Raw genomic sequence first — 18,877 nt, 5'->3', positions numbered from 1 at the left:
CTTTACGGAAGCAGACTGCCACATTTTTCTCTCATGGACTGGCTGGGGGGTTCAAACTGCTGACCTTTAGGTTAGCAGCTGAGCATTTAACCACTGCGCCACCAGGGCTCCATACATGAATACTAAAGACATAATAATAATAGTAACAACAACATCAATAACAACAACAGGAAATTATGTCAGAGAGGGAGCAGAAAGGCAGTTCAGAAAGGCTTGGTAAACCACGCAGGACTGGCTACAAAATTAACAGGATCCAGTGCAAAACCAAGGAGCCCTGGTGGTGCAGTGGTTAAGCGCTCAGCCACTAACCTAAAGGTTGGCAGTTCAAACCCACCAGCCGCTCCACTGGAGAAAGATGTGACACTCTACTTACATAAAGATTATAGCCCTGGAAATTCTATGGGGCAGTTTCTATGAGTAGGAATCTACTCAACAGCAACAGCTTTGTTTTTTTTGTTTTTAGTCCGAAACGGAAATGTGGGGTCCCTTATTCCAAAATGGTTAAGAATTTCAAGATGGCGACAGCATAGCTTCAAACCAAGCACAGGGCCCTGTGTGACTGCACAGGTTCACCCCACGAAGTAGGCCCTGAAACCCTGGTTCGAAGTTGGATTTAATTTCCATACAGGTGAGAAATGGAGGCTTCGACACATGAAGTGTTGCTGTCTTGTTCTCACAACTTCCATGGTAGCGGGGAAAGCCACGATAGTGGCTCTGGAGGCCCAAGGCTTTGAGGATCAGGATTAGGGTTTTACCCCACTGAGATTCTGTGGCTGGCAGACCTGACATCCATCACTTTCTCCCTCTCACTTTTCATGTACTGCCCAGGTCCTGACATTCCCAGGCTCCCTTGCAGTGGGGGCAGGCATGTGATCAGTTCTGTCCAATGAGATGTGAGGAGAGCTCTTTGGGGGTTCTGGGAAAAACTTTTACTTTGAGATAAACGGGACACACGTGGTTGGTGCTGCCCTTCCTCCTTCCTCCTACCTTGAGAAAGAGCCCTGATCTTCCTGAGCTACTGAACCAAAACCAACAGCTGCCTCCCTCTGGACTTTTTTATTATGTGGGGAAAACAAACCCTTGCTCGTCTGAACCACAGTCAGCAGAATTTCCAGTTACTTGCAGCCAAATACATCTCTAACTGTCACTCACCTCGTCAGAACCATAGGTTTCCCTGGAACAAAGATTTAAACCACTGACCTGGTCTAACTATTTCATTGGCCTCACTAAACAGATGGAGACACTGAGGTCCAGAATGAAGAAGAAACTTCCCCGAGGTCACATGGTGGAGTCACAAGCCTACTGACTCACCCTCCAGTGCTCCTTCAACTCAAGCCACACCTCCTGGCCCATTTCCTTTTGTTCAGGCTACTGTGGACACAGTCAATAGCTGCTTCTTAAACTAAACAATTTCCATGGAGGCAGAGATGACGTTGTCCCTGAATCCTTCCATTCTCTTGCCTAAACAGATGCAGGGCCACAGTCTTCATGCCTTTGGACCCAGGACAGCTTTCCCACACCCTTGAAAAGAATGAGATGACCAAATGTAGACCCAATGCTCCTGGAAAGGTGTGAGTCATGTATCATGGAACAGAAGGTTTGCAGCCAGGAGTCTGCCTATCACACTCATAGTCCAGCCCCCCAGGCTCACATTGAGCTTGTTCACTGAACCACTGACTCATCTGCAGCTTGTGGTCATCTCTGACACTCAGATCTTTTTCTGCTCGTCTTGTGCTTAGCTGGTGGTCTTTAATTAAGTACTGGTAACTTCCTGTCTCTGTCCACGTTGCCGTTTCCCCTATTTTAGAAAATTATATGGATACTAAAGAGATCACCAGCATCATCAATGTAGCAGTTTGCACTTACTAAGTACTAAGTGCTTGACATGCATTTCAAATTTTTTCCCCTCAAAAATCACCCTTTGAGATAATTAGTATTACAGTTTCCATTTTACAGATAGGAAAACTAAGGCTTAGAAAAGTCACTTGCCCAGGATAAAAGAGCTAGGAGTAATTGGTGGAGCTGGAACATGACCATGAGTGTGTTGGACCCTGGAATCCGGCTCTAAAGCAGAAGGCCAGTTGGGTCCATTAGGATGGTTTCAATGCTACTATAGCAGTTCAGATTATAATAACATTTATTGTTTGTTTATAACACATCTGGAGATTGGGGGCCCCGTGGTATATTTGGCATCCCAAGGTTGTCATAAAGGATGCAGACTCTTTGCACTCTCTCTGTCATCAGCAAGTCAGCAACTTGTCCTTAGGCTGGTCACCTCATGTCACAAGATGGCTGCCACAGCTCACTCATCACCTCTTCACACAACAGTGTTCAAAGTGGGAAAAGAAGGAAAGAAACAAACGGGTCTCTCTTCATGTGCTTCTTATCAGAGAGGAAATTCTTTTCCAGAGGCCCCCAACAGACTTTCCCTTTGGCCAGAACTGGGTCACATGACTATTCCTAAACCAATCATAGATCCAAAGGAATAGGATGAACATGGTTGGCTTAGACCAAACATGGTTTCTTCCCCACGTCTGGTTCCCAGCCAGCTGAACAAAGGCAGGGTTTGTAAGGAGGAAAGAAAGGGGACTGGCAGTTGGCAAGGTAATCTCCAGTGTCTGAAGCCCCAGCCTTTAAAAATGTTTACCGCATGCACCGCTGTGGGTTTGCAACAGTGTATAGGTGGTGCAGAGCTGAAGATAAGTTTTCAATTTTAGCATTTATTAAGTATGTAAGTGCATTTGAAAATAGATAACTTCTCAGACTCAGGAATTCATGGGTATTATTTCTCAGGACAAAACAATTATATTTAAGGGTTTTTTAAATAGCGTTAAAGAAAAATATTAAGTAAATGATAGTTCATTTGCTTCAAGATTTGGCAATTGTGAGGGTAGGAAACGCTGTTCTGTTCCCCTGCTTGGCATTTTTTCCAACTTCTCAGAGTCATTCTGCCTCCAAACTCCCTCTTGAGGAAAATAAACACCCACAAAGATTTTTGCATCATCTGCAAATATGATTCGAATAAAGCCTTGAGCTCAAATATAATCCAGGCTTCCTCAGGCGGGAAGGGCAGGCATCTTGACTTCAGTCGTTGCCTGGTATTTCACCTCTGTCTTAGTGGCTTTACAGTTTTATTGGCTCTGCCCCTCTTCTTGTAAGCTGCCACAAATCCTATTTCTGAAAGAACCAGATATAAATAATAAGCAAAATGACCACTTGAGATTTCTTGTACTTGTCAGGAATTTTCAAACTTTCCTCAGACATGCAATCTTTCCATTTAAACAAGAATTTGGGGGCCCATCTATAGGAACTGGTTAAAAAAAAAATTACGACCCAGCAGGGCGATGAAATATGCTAGAGGCTTCGTTAGAAGGAATGAGGCAGATCACCGTGTACTGGCACCAAAAGACCTCCATGGTCTGTTGTTACATGAAAAAAGCAAGGCGCAGGACAATATGTATAGTATAAACCCCACCAGTTGTCACGGAGTCACCTCCAACTCATGGCGACCTCATGAGTGTCAGAGATGAACTGTAGATTGCCAGGCCTTCCTTCCAAGGTGCCTTTCAGTTAGCAGCTGAGCACATTTACCATTTATAACGCCTAGGACTCCTAGTATAAGCTAGGGGTCAGCAAATTTTCTCTGTAAAGGGTCAGATAGTAAATACTTCAGGCTTTGCGAGCCACATGGTCTCTGCCACAACTACTCAACCTTGCTGGTGTAGGGCAAAAGCAGCCACAGACAGTACGTAAATGAATGGGTAGAGCTGTATTCCAATAAAACTTTATTTACGAATGCTGAAATTTGAATTTCATATAATTTTCATGTATCACAAAATATTACTCTTGCTTTTTTCCAATCATTTAGAAATGTAAAAACCACAAGTTAAAAATGTCAACTCACAGGCCTTACAGAAACAGGCAGTTGGTCAGATTCGACTGAGAGCCGTCGTTTGCTAACCCCTGGTATAAACTATTGGTGAAAAGAGAAATTATAGAGACATGTAGAATACAGAGAGAAATATGTTAGGTATGCATATAACCCGTTGCTGTCGAGTCAATTCGGACATACAGAGACCCTATGGGACAGAGTAGAACTGCCTGCCCCATAAGGTTTCTAATGCTTGGCTGATGGATTGGTTAGCAGCTGAGCTCTTAACCACTGAGCCACCAGGGCTCCATGTATGCATATACATACGTATATATATACACATATACACATATGTATTTATTCACCCTCCTGTCAGCAGGGCTTCCAGACTAAGACTAGGAAGAAAAGCCTGGTGATGTACTTCTAAAAGTCAGCCAGTGAAAACCCGGTGGATCACAACGGCCCAACCCACAACCGATCATGGGGATGGTACAGTACCAGGTAGCGCTTCATTCCGTCGTGCATGGGTCACCAAGGTCGAGGGCCGACTTGAAGTCAGCTAACGACAACAACAACAGTATACACACACAATGAGAGAGCTTTGTTTACATCTCTAAAAGGACACAAAAGCAGACATGGCTGCCTCTGGAGAGCAGAACTGGGAAATGTCAGTTAAAGGGAGAAGAGAGGCAGTTTTCACCACATAGTCTTTTATCCCGTTTGGGCTTTTTTCTCCATGTGCTTGCATTACTTTTACAAAGAAGAGAACATTTGTGAAATGAAAAGGTGTTCCCATACCACCAAAAAACCAAAACCCACTGCCATTGAGTTGATTCCGACTCATAGTGATCCTATAGGACACAGTAGAACTGCCCCACAGGGTTTGCAAGGAGCAGCTGGTGGATTCGAACTGCCTACCTTTTGGTTAGCAGCCATAGCTCTTAACTACTGCGCCACCAGGGCTCTGGGCAATGGAAGTTGGACTCTCCACAATGAATACCAACTGTTGAATTCTACTTGCCCTTATTCAGCAGCTCTTCATACTTAAAACTTAGTGTCATAAGAACAGAAGGAAGCTGCTATACCACAGTCAGTAATAATGAGATGATCTAAATAAACATATATATGGCAACCACAGCATGACTCCAGGGGGCGCCTTTCCTAGGGTCATTTATTGCATAGCTCCCCTGGCTTTGTCCAGGGCACACCCTAAGTGGCAGCCCTGTTGGCAACAAAATTCACACCAAGAACTTGGATGAAGTGAAATTAATAAGTAAATATTGATGGAGAGGGTTTGGGGTGGAAGTTGTGGGAGGGGCAGTAAAGTCTTGCTGTTTCAGTTTTATGCTGTTCTTTATCTGAGTCACAGTAAAACCAATGTTCTGCCAATATTTACTTTGGATCTTTGCTCCAGAGTGGAGAAAAGATGCCCAGTCCCAGCGTGAATATGAGTGGGAATTGAGAACTATGAGAAGAAAAAGGAACTCAGTCTGAAATAAAATCATCTCAAGAACCTAAATGTAAAAATGCCATTTGTTTTGCAGAAACATTTAAAGACTGACTACTTACGGAGCACCCCTCTTGGAGCCCCAGTCAGCTTTCTCAGAAACTTGAGGCTCTATGAAACCCATTTGGAAGCATTTTTACCCAGGTTACCTAAGTTTTTTTTTTTCTTTTTAGTTTTTTTTTTTTTTTTTACCTAAGTAAGCAGCAGATGTGGATTTTTTAATCAACCAACCAATGAAACAACCAACCAACCACCCCAAAAAAGAACCTGTTGCCATCAAGTTGATTCCAACTCACAGCAACCCTACAGGACACAGTAGAACTGCCCTATAGGGTTTCCAAGGAGCAGCTGGTGGATTCAAACTGCTGGCCTTTTGGTAAGCAGCCGAGCTCTTAACCACTGCGCCACCAGGGCCCTTTCCTTGTATTGAAACCAGGACATCACACATAAATATCAAGATTTCCAGCTTCCTATGAAACCCTGGGAGGTCAGGCCACCCTGTGACCAAGTTCTCACATGGAAACTTTTGACTGGAACCAAGTGGGAAGTTCTGCCCTTCCATGTGGCAAGGGCTTGCCAGTTTGCCGCAGTCCCCACCACTCCCTGTCATCCGTCCTCCCTCAAGACTCCTTCGCTCACTTCTTTTCTCATTTACAGTTCATTCACCACCCTACTAAAATTGCCCACATTCCCAACATGCTCCTCACCCTGCTCCATCTTCACAATCCACCTCTGATGTAAGGACATATTTTTGTTTATTTATTTGTCTGTCTTCTCCCCTACAGCTTCAGCTTCATGAGGACAGCGATGATGTCGGCCTTGTTCGCTGCTGTACCCCAGAGCTGATCACAGACTAGGCCTGTGCCAGGTGCGGAGTAGGTTTTACTGGGAGGAAGGGAAAGAGGGAGGAATCAATCTTGGCTCTGACACCTACTGTTGCAGACTGTATGCAAGCGGCTTCTCCTCTCACAATGTCCTCTTCCACGAAAAGGGTGTAACTACTGAGCCTTCACAAGGAGCCCTGGTGTCACGGTAGTTAAGTGCTTGGCTGCTAACTAAAAGGTCTGTGGTTCGAACCCACCAGCTGCTCTGCAGAAGAAAGATGTGGCAGTCTGCTTCTGCAAGGATTACAGCCTTGGAAACCATCTGGGGCAGTTCTACTCTGTCCTATAGAGTCCCTATGAGTCAGAATCAACTCAACAGCAATGGGATGGTTTACGTAACCTTCAGGGGATTGTCACGAGGATCCAGAAGCCATGGGCAAAGGGCCCTTAGCACTGTGCAGGCTCTTAAAAGCTGTCCCAAAGTGTTAGGTGTTGCTACTCTTGCTACAAACCTTGAGAGCCATTGAGAACATTCATGGAAGAAAGTTGCCCCCACAGAGGCCAAGAGAAGCACGTTTACCCTAAGGTGGGACAAGCTTGTTTTATTTTTCAGGGTTCTCAATAAGAAAACGGAAGGAAGTCAAGAATCCCATGGTGTTTGCAGGCCCTCTGGTCCCTGTCTGCCTTCCTCGCCTCTCCTCCTCTGCTCCCTGGCACCCTTCATGGCAGCCCTATAAACCCTCCCCAGGTCCCGAGCGCTCTGTCTTTGGAAACACTGCTCCCTCTGGCTGGAAGGCCCTGCCTTCCCCTTCTGTGTCCGCCATTCATCCCTCAACAGCCAGCCCGTCCTGCTTGATTTCCGGCGTACCCTGCACCCTGCATGTACACCAGGCTATCCTGAGCACTGGATGGTGGCCGGCTGGCATGAGGACTGAGCCAGCCTTCCCTCCCCTTCTGGTAACAGCACGTGGCAAGTCCTCACTGCATGCCAGCTCTTACTGCTGTGTTATTACTATTATATGAACCCTTGCCATGAGTCTAGCCTAGCTGAGCAGCTACCAGGATCCCAGGAAAAAAATGCCAAAAGTAATCGCAGCCAGCATCTACGTCAAACCTACTGTGTGCCAGACACTGTTCCAAGCCCTTCACCTGTATTAACTCATTGAATTGTCACGACAAGTTATGAAGTAGGTGCTATTATTAGCTCCATTTTACAGATGACAGAACTGAGATCTAGAGGGAGCCGGTCAGTAACTTGCCCAAGGTCAACAGCTAGGAACTTGGAGAGTCAGGGTTCAAATGTGGCAAGTCTGGCTCCAGAACCCACTCTCTAAACACCACATTCTGCTGCCTCTTGACATTTGACCATTTGACAGAATAACATTTTCTGAGCACTCACTTGTGCCAGCTACTGGGCTCAGCTCTGCATTGCATTACCGCCTGTAATCCCCCAAAGAACTTAGGGCTTAATTTGATTATTAAGTAGCCCCATTTTACAGATGAGGAAACTGAGGCATAGGAAGATTATGTGTCCCTGTTCACACAGTGTGGTATATTGGGTCTTCTAAAGATGCTCACTGCAGTATCTCCCCTTCCTTATGGTCTTTTTTTCTTAAATAATGGCTTTATTGAGATATAATTCACATACCATAAAATCCATCCTTTTAAAGTATACAACTCAGTGGTTTTTTAGTATATTTGCAGAGTTGTACAACCAACACCACTGAGTAATTTTAGAATATTTTCATCGCCCCAAAATAGAACTTGGTACCCATTAGCAGTCACCTGTTGCCCCTCTCCTCCCAGCCCTTGGCAATCCCTAATCTACTTCCCGTGTCCATGGATTTGTCAGTTCTGGACATTTCGCAGCAGTGGAATGATTACATAAGTGGTGTTTGGGGACTGGCTTCTTCCACTTAGCACATTTTCAAGGTTCACCCACGCTGTAGCATGTATCAGTACTCCATTCCTTTTTGTGACTGAATAATACTCCTCTGTATGACTATACTTCTTGTATTCAGGCATTTACCAGTTGATGGGCATTTGGATTGTTTCCACTTCGGGCTATCATGAATAAAGCTGCTGTGAATCTGCATGTATAAACCTTTGGGTAGGTTATGTTTTCATTTCTCTTGGGTATTTTCCTAGGAGCGGAATTGCTGTGTTGTCGGGTAACTCTGAGTTGAACTTCGTGAGCAGCTGCCAGGCTTTTTTCCACAATGGCTGCACCATCTTCCGTTCCCAACAGCCGTGTATGCGGGTTCCACTTTCTCCACATCTCCACATCCTCCCCATGATCTTCCTACTAAGTGACCTTGACACTGCTCCCCTCTCTTTGAACCTCGGAAGACCTTTAGGACAGGCTTGGCCGACAAAGGACAGTGGAAATCACCCTACGTGACTTCCAAGACCAGATGATAAAAATGCCCTGCCCTTCTGTGATGGTTAATGTTACGTGTCCGTTTGGCTAGGCTATGGTTCTCAGTGGTTTGGCATGTACTCTGCCATAATGTAATCACGTTCCACTTTGTGATCTGATGTGAGCAGCCAATCAGTTGAAAGGGGAGTTTCCTTGGGGGTGTGGCCTGCCTCCAGAATATGAATAGATGTTCTGCAAAGTTCACTCACTCTCTCGACCCTTCTCATTGCCTGACCTCTGGTTCGTGGGACAGAAGTCTGCAGAAGCATCCAGCCTGCTGCCTGACCTACAAAGCTTGAGTTTGCCGGTCTCCACAACCCTGTGAGCCAGCAGGGGTCCCCAGCCTGCTGCCTGACCTGAAGATTGTAGATTTGCCAGCCCCTGCAACCTCATGAGCCAGCAAAGCCCGTCACCGGGCCCTCAGATTTGGGACTTGCTAGCCTCCACAATTGCATGAGCCATTTCCTTGAAGTAAATCTGTATATATGTGTTCATCCTTTTCACTGGTTTTGCTCCTCTAAAGAATCCAGATTAAGACAACTTCCAACTTGCCCTTTTTGGAACACTTGTCTTTGGGACCCAGCTGCCATGTTGTGAGGAAGCTCAACCTAGCACAAGTGGAAGGACCCACATGGAGGGGGTCCTGCTGACAGGCCAGCTGAGGAACGAGCTGACAGCTGGCATGGTTGCCAGACATATAGGTGAAGATTCACCCGATGGTGCCAGCCCCCAGCCATCAAGTCACTCCTGGCATTCAATTTGTCCCAGCTGAGGCCCCAGGTATTGTGAAGAGAGACAAGCCATCCCACTGTGCCCTGTCTGAATTCCTGGACTGCAGAATCTGAGAGCAGAATAACATGACTGTTTTGTGCCACTAAGTGTTGGGTTGGTTTGTTATGCAGCAGTAGTAATTGCAACACGCAGCTAGCAAGGGGCAAGGCAGATTCCAACGCAATCCTCTCTGGCTTCAGGGCTGCCCGTCTAACCACCACGAAGGCTGGGTGAGCCCCTGGGCCCTGCTCTGCACCTCACACGGTGATGGGGTTGGGGGGCAGTGCTTCCTTTCCAGGCCATTTGACTCAGTGCATTGGATGCATCTCTTTTCTCGCCTGGCCTTCTCCAAGCAACAGAAATTCTTTCCTTTTTTGGTCTGTTTGTTGCTGCTGCTACAGTTGTTGTTTAATACTCAAAAAATTCTTATTCTTTGAAGAAAACTTATATGCTGATATCCTATATTTTCTGTATAGACATACATACATATATGCATATGTATACACCTACCACCTGTCTGTCAGTTTGTCGTACTGTGGCGGCTTGTGTGTTGCTGTGATGCTGGAAGCTATGCCACCAGTATTTCAAATACCAGCAGGGTCACCACCTGTTGTGGACAGATTTCAGTGGAGCTTCCAGGCTAAGACTAGGATGAAAGGCCTGGTGATCTACTTCTAAAAATTAGCCAGTCAAGAGCCTATGGATCACTACAGAATATTGTCCAGTAGAGTGCTGGAAGATGAGACCCCTAGGTTGGAAGGCACTCAGAATACACGGCGGCCACAACAATGGACTCAATCATACCGATAAATGTGAAGATGGTCCACAGCCAGGCAATGTTTCCTTCTGTTATATGTGAGGTTTCCATGAGTCGGAGCCAATTCAATGGCAACTAACAACAACAACATGTGTATACACTTTGACAGGTAAGTAAATACACAGATAGACAGATACAGATGGAAACCCTGGTGGCATAATGGTTAAGTGCTACAGTTGCTAACCAAAAGGTTGGCGGTTCAAATCCACCAAGATAAAATCTGCCTGTCTCTCACAGCAAGAACCTCCACGAAATACCTGGCCTTACAGTAGAATCGCATTATACAAGCATTTAACTCCTACAATTCCACCATGCACACCGTGCCAAAGAGAGCGAGGGAGAGAGAAACAACCTTAACCATCCAGGTGAATCCTAGCTGGCAGGTCCTATTCTGTATTCAACATGACCCCAAACCAAGACAACCCCTCCATTCAGTGGCTATTTTGATGAATTAAGAGTTTGTAGAATGAAAGGAGAGACTGGAAGGAGGAAGCGGGCTGAGTCATTTGAGGGAGAGTAAATGGGAGTATGTAGTAAGGTGTATATAAGTTTATATGTGACAGACTGACTTGATTTGTAAACTTTCATTTAAAGCACAACAAAAATTATTAAAAAACAAAAATAAAATGTAAAAAAAAAAAAAAGAGTTTGTAGTGCATCATGGTTGAAAAAAAAATTAGCATATTTTCCAGGATCCTTTAGATTCTGCTTCATGTAAACCCATTGCTGTCAAGTTGATTCTGACTCATAGTGACCCTATAGGATGGAGTAGAACTACCCCACAGAGTTTCCAAGGCTGTGACCTTTACAGTGACTCTGTATTCCTTCCATCTTCTTTTGAGGCTTCCTGCATCATTCAGTATTTTGGGTAGGTTTGAATGTTTTCTTCCGTTCTTTCAGCTTGAGAAATGCCAAGCGTGTTCTTCCCTTTTGGTTTTCTAACTCCAGGTCTTCGCACATTTCATTTTAATGCTTTATTTTGTCTTCTTGAGCCGCCCTTTGAAATCTTCCGTTCAGCTCTTTTACTTCATGATTTCTTCCATTCGCTTTAGCTAGTCTACATTCAAGAGCAGGTTTCAGAGTCTCTTTTGACATCCATTTTGGCCTTTTGTTTCTTTCCTGTCTTTTTAGTGACCTTTTGCTTTCTTCATGTATGATTTCCTTGATGTCATCCCACAACTCGTCTGGTTTTCAGTCATTAGTGCTCAATGTGTCAAATCTATTCTAGAGTATTCATGAATAAGGAAGACCAAAGAAGAATAGACGCATTTTATAGTGTTGGTGAAGAATATTGAATATACCATGGACTGCCAGAAAAACAAACAAATCTGTCTTGGAAGAAGTACAGCCAGAGTGCTCCTTAAAGGAGAGGATGGCGAGACTTTGTCTCACGTACTTTGGACATGTTGTATCAGGAGGGACCAGTCCCTGGAGAAAGACATCATGCTTAAAAGTAGAGGGTTGACAAAAAAGAAGACCCTTGATGACATGGATTGACACAGTGGCTACACCAATGGACTGAAACATAACAACGATTGTTGAGGATGACGCAGGACCGAGCAGTGTTTCGTTCTATTGACATAGGGTGGCTGTAAGCTGGAACGGACTCGACAGCACCTAACAACAACAACAAATCTTTACAGAAGCAGACTGCCACATCTTTCTCCCACAGAGCAGCTGGTGGGTTCAAACTGCCAACCTTTCAGTTAGCAGCCAATTGCTTAACCACTGCACCACAGGGCTCTATTTTATGTAACCCCCCCCAAAAAAAACCAAACCTGTTACCATCAAGTGGATTCCGACTCATAACAACCATATAGGACAGAGTAGAACTGCCCCATAGGGTTTCCAAGGAGTGGCTGGTGGATTCGAACTGCTGACCTTTTGGTTAGCAGCCAAGCTCTTCCAATAAAAATGGTATTGCTGTCCACATATTGTTTTGTACCTTTTTCAGTAAACAAGATTTTTGAACTGCTTCCCGTGTACACTGTTTTCTCCTGGCTTCTTCATAGGGGAAGCTCTCATGTGATTCACAGGATAGCTTGGCCTGGGCTGCAACACAGTAAATGCCCATGAGATGCCATGGATCTCCCAGTCATAACTTGAGTGAAAGAAGCCAGACAGGAAAAAGCATACGCTGGGTAATTCCATCTGTATGAAGTTCAAAAACAGGAGAAATTAATCTATGGGATTAGATGTCAGGACAGTGGTTACTCTTGGGGGGGATGACTGGGAGGGGGCATGAAGTGGAGCTTCTGGAGTACTGGAATGTTCTGTTTCTTCATTTGGGTGCCGATTGCACAAGGACGTCCAGTCACATGATGAGATTCACTGAGCTCTTCATGTCTGATGTGTGCACTTTTCTTTGCAATAAAAACATTTTTTTAAAACCACGATGCTAGCAGAACATGGGCTGCGCTGTGTGGAAATACATGTTTGATGTTTTTGCTACATATGGACATACGTGAGTGTTCAGAGGACCAGAGATGGAGTTGAAAACCTGGGTGTGAATCCTGGCTCAGACTCTTTAAATGTGTGCTTTCGGGCAAGTTACTTAACGTCTCTGAGCCTCAGTTTCTTCATCTGAACCCATTACCAAGCCCACAAGGCCCTACAGGATAGCCCCTCCAACCTGTCCACCTGGGTCTCCCGTCACTCTCTGGTTCTTTCCCTGAGCTCCAACTCACTGGCTGTATTCTGCTCTTTCTACGAGCAAAGCTTGGTGTAGCCTTAGGGCCTTTGCACTGGCTATTTCTGGGCCTGGAATTATCCTCTGTCTGATTTTCCTGTTGGTTCCTTCTTCTCATTCAAGTTCCAGCTCAAATGTCAACTCCTCGAGAACCCGCCTGACCATTTCTCACTCAGCCATCACCGATCGCATTCCCTGGTTTCCTTTTCTTCCCATCTCCTATCACTACCTGGAATTGTCACATATTTGTTTTCTGTGTTTTTGTTTACTTGTTATTTGCCTGCCTTTCCATCTAGACTCACAGGCTCCACAAGATCAGGGATCTCGTGTGCCTTCATTTATCACTACATCCCCAACACCTAAAGCAATAAATACCTATTGAATTAACTAATCAGTCTATCCAGTATTGATCCTGTAGGGGTTCAATGAATCGATCAGGGGGTAAATGAGACGATGTTTTCTAAAGTGTATTTTAAGCAGTCAGTTTTAAAATCTCAGGGAACTCTGAAAGTTTTATTTGAATGTGGTCAACTCTTCTGAGAGGAATCTTGATAAGCTTAGGTTTCCCCTTGAGCTAGATCTTTAGTAATTCGACCTGTGCTGAAAGTCGCTATACCTTTTGCAGCCATTTTCCACCTCACCTTTTGTGTTGTTGACTATTTGTGGCAACGAAATCACTAATATTCTTATTTTATGTATTTATTTCTATAATATTCCATTACTGTGATTTTAAATCGTTCAAAAGGTACAAACAGTATATAATGAGAAGTCAGTCTCCCTCAGACCCCTGTTGCCCCCAGAGGCAGCCACTGTTTCCAGGTACCTGATAAATGCATCTAGCATTTTCTATGCCTAAACAGGCGTGTAGGGATATATATTCCCACCTTTTCTGTTGACACAAAACGATCTGACACCTTTGCTTTTCTCCCCCCACTTAATCTATCTTGGAGATTTTCTTTTCCATATCATTACATATTAAGAGATCTCGTTCTTTTTAAAGTCTGTGTAGTACTTCATTGTTTATTTATCCATCCCCTGCTGATGGACATCTGGGCAGTTCCAGTCTTTGCTGCTGCAGATAGGGCTGTTGTGGATATCCTCGCACAGACGTTCAGGCCCGTGAGCATCACTGACACCCTTTTAACTCTGTTAAAGAACCTAAGTGCTTACCTTCCCCAACCTCCTCCCCATCTCCCTCATCCCATGCTGCCCTCCCTCTTGTTTGTGTTTTGGCCTTCTAAAGACTTTTTCAAAATTGACTTTTGCTTCTTGGCCTGAACTCTGAAGTGTTTGAGCTGATAAGATATCAGGCTCAGTGGAGGGGACGGGAGTAAACAGTTACCTTGGAGGCCTTCACCCAAGCAGAGGAGAGGGGGCCGTGGTCCCAAAGCCTCTCCCCACCTCCCAGCCAGAGAAGGCGAGTGTGCTGAAGGGTGAATACATATCGGGTCCCAGGTGGGCCAGATAGGTTTGGGAACAAGGATGAAGTGGAAAGAGGGAACACACAGCCTGGCTCCTCACCAATTCCTCAGAACCTTGGAGAACAATGCTGAGAGGGCTCAACAAGTGGCCCCACTGAGCTGTATTTACTGGGGCCTCTCTCAAACCAAGCAAGACACTACAGGCAAGTTAGAGCAAAGCCTTGGCAAACCTAAAGACTTGGGGCATATCCCAGGAGAAGTCTTGCACCTCAAGAAGCCCTGAGGAGACCATGAAAGGGGCCCTGTCTCCATGGCTGAGGCAGAAAACACTGGCACCATCTTGGCTCAGTATCACCGCATGGTGTTCCCTCCTTATCGCATTCCGTGGATTTTACGTGCCCTGCACTGTTCTGGAGTCCCTGAGTGGTGCAAATGGTTAACATGCTCACTGCTAACAGAAAGGTTGGAGGTTCAAGTCTACCCAGAGGCACCTTGGAAGAAAGGTCTGGCGATTTACTTCTGAAAAACCAGCCATTGAAAATCCTATGGAGCACAGTTCTACTCTGACACACATGGGGTCACCATGAGTCAGAGTAGATTCAACAGTAATTGGTGGTAGAGGCACTCTTCTAGCACAAACCAGCCAGATTTTCACTCTCCATCACGGTCTTCAGTCTAGAGGGGCACTGAGGCGCCCAGTGTGCTGGGTGCTACGACAGGGACAGACAGGCTGTGGGGCAGAGTAGGGGGACTGCCAAGCCTAGAGTGGAGAAAGTCCTCCCCAGTCACCTCACTCCCTGGCTTAAAACCCTCTGGGGACACCCAGGGACCCTCCCTTGGAGGCCCCCAGCCCCTGCAGGGCCCCCTGCTGCCCACCTCTGCAACCAGGGTCATGGTCTCAGTACACACGCCATGCCTGCCCCTACCTCCGGATCCGCATATGGCTGCTCCCTCTGCCTGCAGCACTTCCATCTCCCACCTCCCACCCGTCCTTCAGCTCTCAGCTGAAATGTCCCCTCCCCCTCCAGGAAGCCTCCCCTGATGCCTCCAGATGGGTGTGGGGCCTCCTCTAGGCTGCCCTATGCCTCTGTTCCTTCCCCTTCTCAGCTCCGATCACTCTGGTTTGGAGTCACCTGTTTGTGGACAGTAAACAAACAAACAAAAACCCAAGCCTGTTGCTGCCAGGTTGATTCAGATTCACAGCACCCCTATATGACAGAGCAGAACTGCCCATAGGGTTCCCAAGGCTGTGACCTTTACAGAAGCAGATCGCCAGGTCTTTTCTCCCGCAGAGCAGCTGGTGAGTGTGAACCGCTGACCTTTCAGTTAGCAGCCAAGTGCTTAATCACTGCACTGCCAGAGCATAGGCTCAGGCTGACTGGCCTGGATTCAAATGCTTGCTCCGTCTCTTAGTTGCGCAACCTTGGGCCTCTGTGTTTTCATCCAGAAAGTGGGCATAATGATTGTATCTGTCTCCTAGGGTGGTTGTGAGGAAGAAGTGATTTAACACAAGTGCTTAGAACAGCGCCTGGCACACAGTTTGTGCTCAGAAAAACCAAAAAAACCAAACCCATGGCGGTCGGGTCCATTCTGACTCATAGTGACCCTATAGGACAGGGTAGAACTGTCCCATAGGGTTTCCAAGAAGTGGCTGGTGGATTCAATTTGTTGACCTTTCAGTTAGCAGCCGAGCTCTTAACCACTGCACTACAGGGGCTCCATGCTCAGAAAACCTGAATTCAAATGCTCACTCCACTTCTTAGTTGTGCAAACTTGGGCCTTTGTTTTCTCACCTGGAAAGTGGGCATAATGTTTGCATCTACCTCCAAGGGTGGTTGTGAGAAAGAAGCGATTTAACACAAGTGCTTAGAACAGTGTCAGGCACAGAGTATGCCCTCAGTAAATGTTGGCTGTCTTATTACACCCTGTCTCTCCCCTCCACGGGTCATAGCAGGTGCTCAGTTAATATTATCTGGCTAAATGAATATAGCCCTTCAAAAATGTTCATGAATAAGATTCTTTAAAAGATTCCTGATCAAAAGGGGCAAAAATGCAGAACAGAATTTCAAATTCTCATGGAATCCAGAATTTCTGGAGCCATGGAAGCTGGATAAACTCCTAAAACCATTGCCCTGAGATCATCTTTAAACTTTAAACCAAACAATAGTTCAGCTTAATTAGTAAAGAATGTCAGCCTTGAGCAGTGCTCTTTCAAAGAGCTATCTATCAGGGACTTACCAAAAGGGATCAGTCCCTGGAGAAGGACATGATGCCTGGTAAAGCAGAGGGTCAGCGAAAGAGAGGAAGATCCTCAAAGAGATGGATTGACACAGTGGTTTCAACAATGGGCTCAAGCATAAAAACTATTATGAGCATAGCACAGGACTGGGCAGTGTTTTGTTCTGTTGTACATAGAGTCCCTATGAGTCAGAGCCAACTCCCTGGCACCTAACTACAACAACATCTATGTGGGATCAAACTGACAACAGCAACTCGAAAGGTTAGATAGGAAGCTTGGGAGGTTTATGTTAATGGGGGAGGAACAATTTGGAGAACAAGGCTGAGGATGGTTGCACAACTTGAAAAATGTAATCAATGTCACCAAACTGTACATGTAGAAATTGTTGAGTTGGTATATGTTCTGCCGTGTATATTTTCAACAACTAAAAAAATTTAAAAGAAAAATAAATTATTTTTTAAATGTTCATGAAGATTAATGAGGGGCAGAAGAGGAATCCTTGAGATTCAATGGAAAAGTTTTTTAAAAATGCAGTATGATTTAAAACTACGCAAACATACACACATACACACCAATAATACCCTGGCTTAGAGGAAAGGAAAAAAAGAAAACAGAATGTTTCGTGTGGTTGCATTAGAAGGATAAGACAAAGAATAATTTTTCCTTTCTTGTTTGATGTGTTTTTTTCTAACCTTTTTTAATAAGTATGGTTTCAATTTAAATGGGAAAAATAACAACAAATCTGGAGAAGAGGGAGCCGCAAGCCCTTTCTGTTCCATACAGTTTTTCCACAAACTAGGGCAAGCGGTGGGGTGGGGTGGGGAGTGGTCAGAGAAAGAGCTGCCCTTCAGAAGTGAAGCAAGAGCGGGAAAACCAGCGTGTTCAGGGCTGGCCGAGGGTGTCAGCCCCGCCAGGAGGAAGTGGTACCCAAATAATGACAAAGCAACCCTGTTCCAAACTCAGGGCACAGCGGAACTTTGTGGATGCCACCACCCCAGAAAGCCTCCCTGACCCCCAGACTGAGTGAGCAACCCTGCCTAATGCCATAGCCCTGTGTTTCCCTTCAGGATAACACATATCACATCACAGTGTCTATAAAGAAAGGGCCTACTGTGTGCCCCACATTTGCCTACGTGATCTAAACTAACCTAATCCTGACAACCTGTCTGTGAGTGGTACCATTTCACAGAGGAGAAAACTTAGGCTCAAAATGTTTTCTAATTCACCCAAGGTTGCCCAGTTGGTAAAAGGCAGACTCTGACTTTAACGTCAATTGGTTCAACCTTGTCTGTGGCTGGCCTTCTTTTCATTTCCATTAAACTAGATGGTGAGTTTCTTAAAAGGATTGGGCCACAGTGCTCACTATGTCCCCAGTGCCTCGTCTAGGGTCTAGCACACCGTGAGGGTCTAGTAACGATGGTTGAATAAATGGATTAACAAATCGATGGATAGATGGAGGGAGGGACGGAGGGATGGACGGACAGACGGACGGACAGACGGACGGACGGAGGGGTGGAGAGATAGATGGATGGATGGGTGGAGAGATGGATGGATGTACAGACGGATGGATCAATGGACAGACGAGTAAATGGGTCAGTGGGTAGATGGACAGATGGGTGGGTGGGTGGATAAATGGGTCCAGGGATGGATGGGTGGGTGGGTGGATGGATGTGTGAATGGCTGAATGCAAGCTAAAAAAAGAATTAAATGAATGAATGCTGAAGGCAGGGGCCACTGAGAGAATGGAAGCATTTGTTCCTGCACATTGAATGCGCTGTTCAGAAAGATGACAAACTCTCAGGTCAAATCGGCTTCAAACATGTTTTATTTTGTCTGCACGTCATTTTAATTTTTTAATTAATTGACTTCATTTAAAAATTGGAAGACCTGGCAACACTGGGTCAACACATGTGCCAGGAAACAATGTTCCAGGAGAGACAGGGAAGAGTCCTCTGGGACATCACGGTCCCCATCACTCCCCAGTGCATCCCTCTGGGAAATCACAGTCCTCACTACTCTCCAATGCTCCCTCTCTCTGGGACACCACAGTCTCTACCACTCCCCAATACCTCCCTCTGGGACACCACAGTCTCCACCACTCCCCAATGCCTCCCTCTGGGATATCACAGTCCTCACTACTCTCCAATGCTCCCTCCCTCTGGGACACCACAGTCCCCACCACGTCCCAATGTTCCCTGAGGATGTTGAGGCTTGGCACCAGGTGCCTTTTATCATGGCAGTTTGTGCTGGGGGTGGGGGTTCATTTTTTTAAATGGTAGAATTATAAGGGAAATGAAAAATCTCTTGTGCCTAGCTTTC

Source organism: Elephas maximus, chromosome 25 (genome assembly GCF_024166365.1).
Source record: "Elephas maximus indicus isolate mEleMax1 chromosome 25, mEleMax1 primary haplotype, whole genome shotgun sequence".
In the NCBI taxonomy this organism is placed as follows: Eukaryota; Metazoa; Chordata; class Mammalia; order Proboscidea; family Elephantidae; genus Elephas; species Elephas maximus.
Note: the sequence above shows the minus strand (reverse complement) of the source record.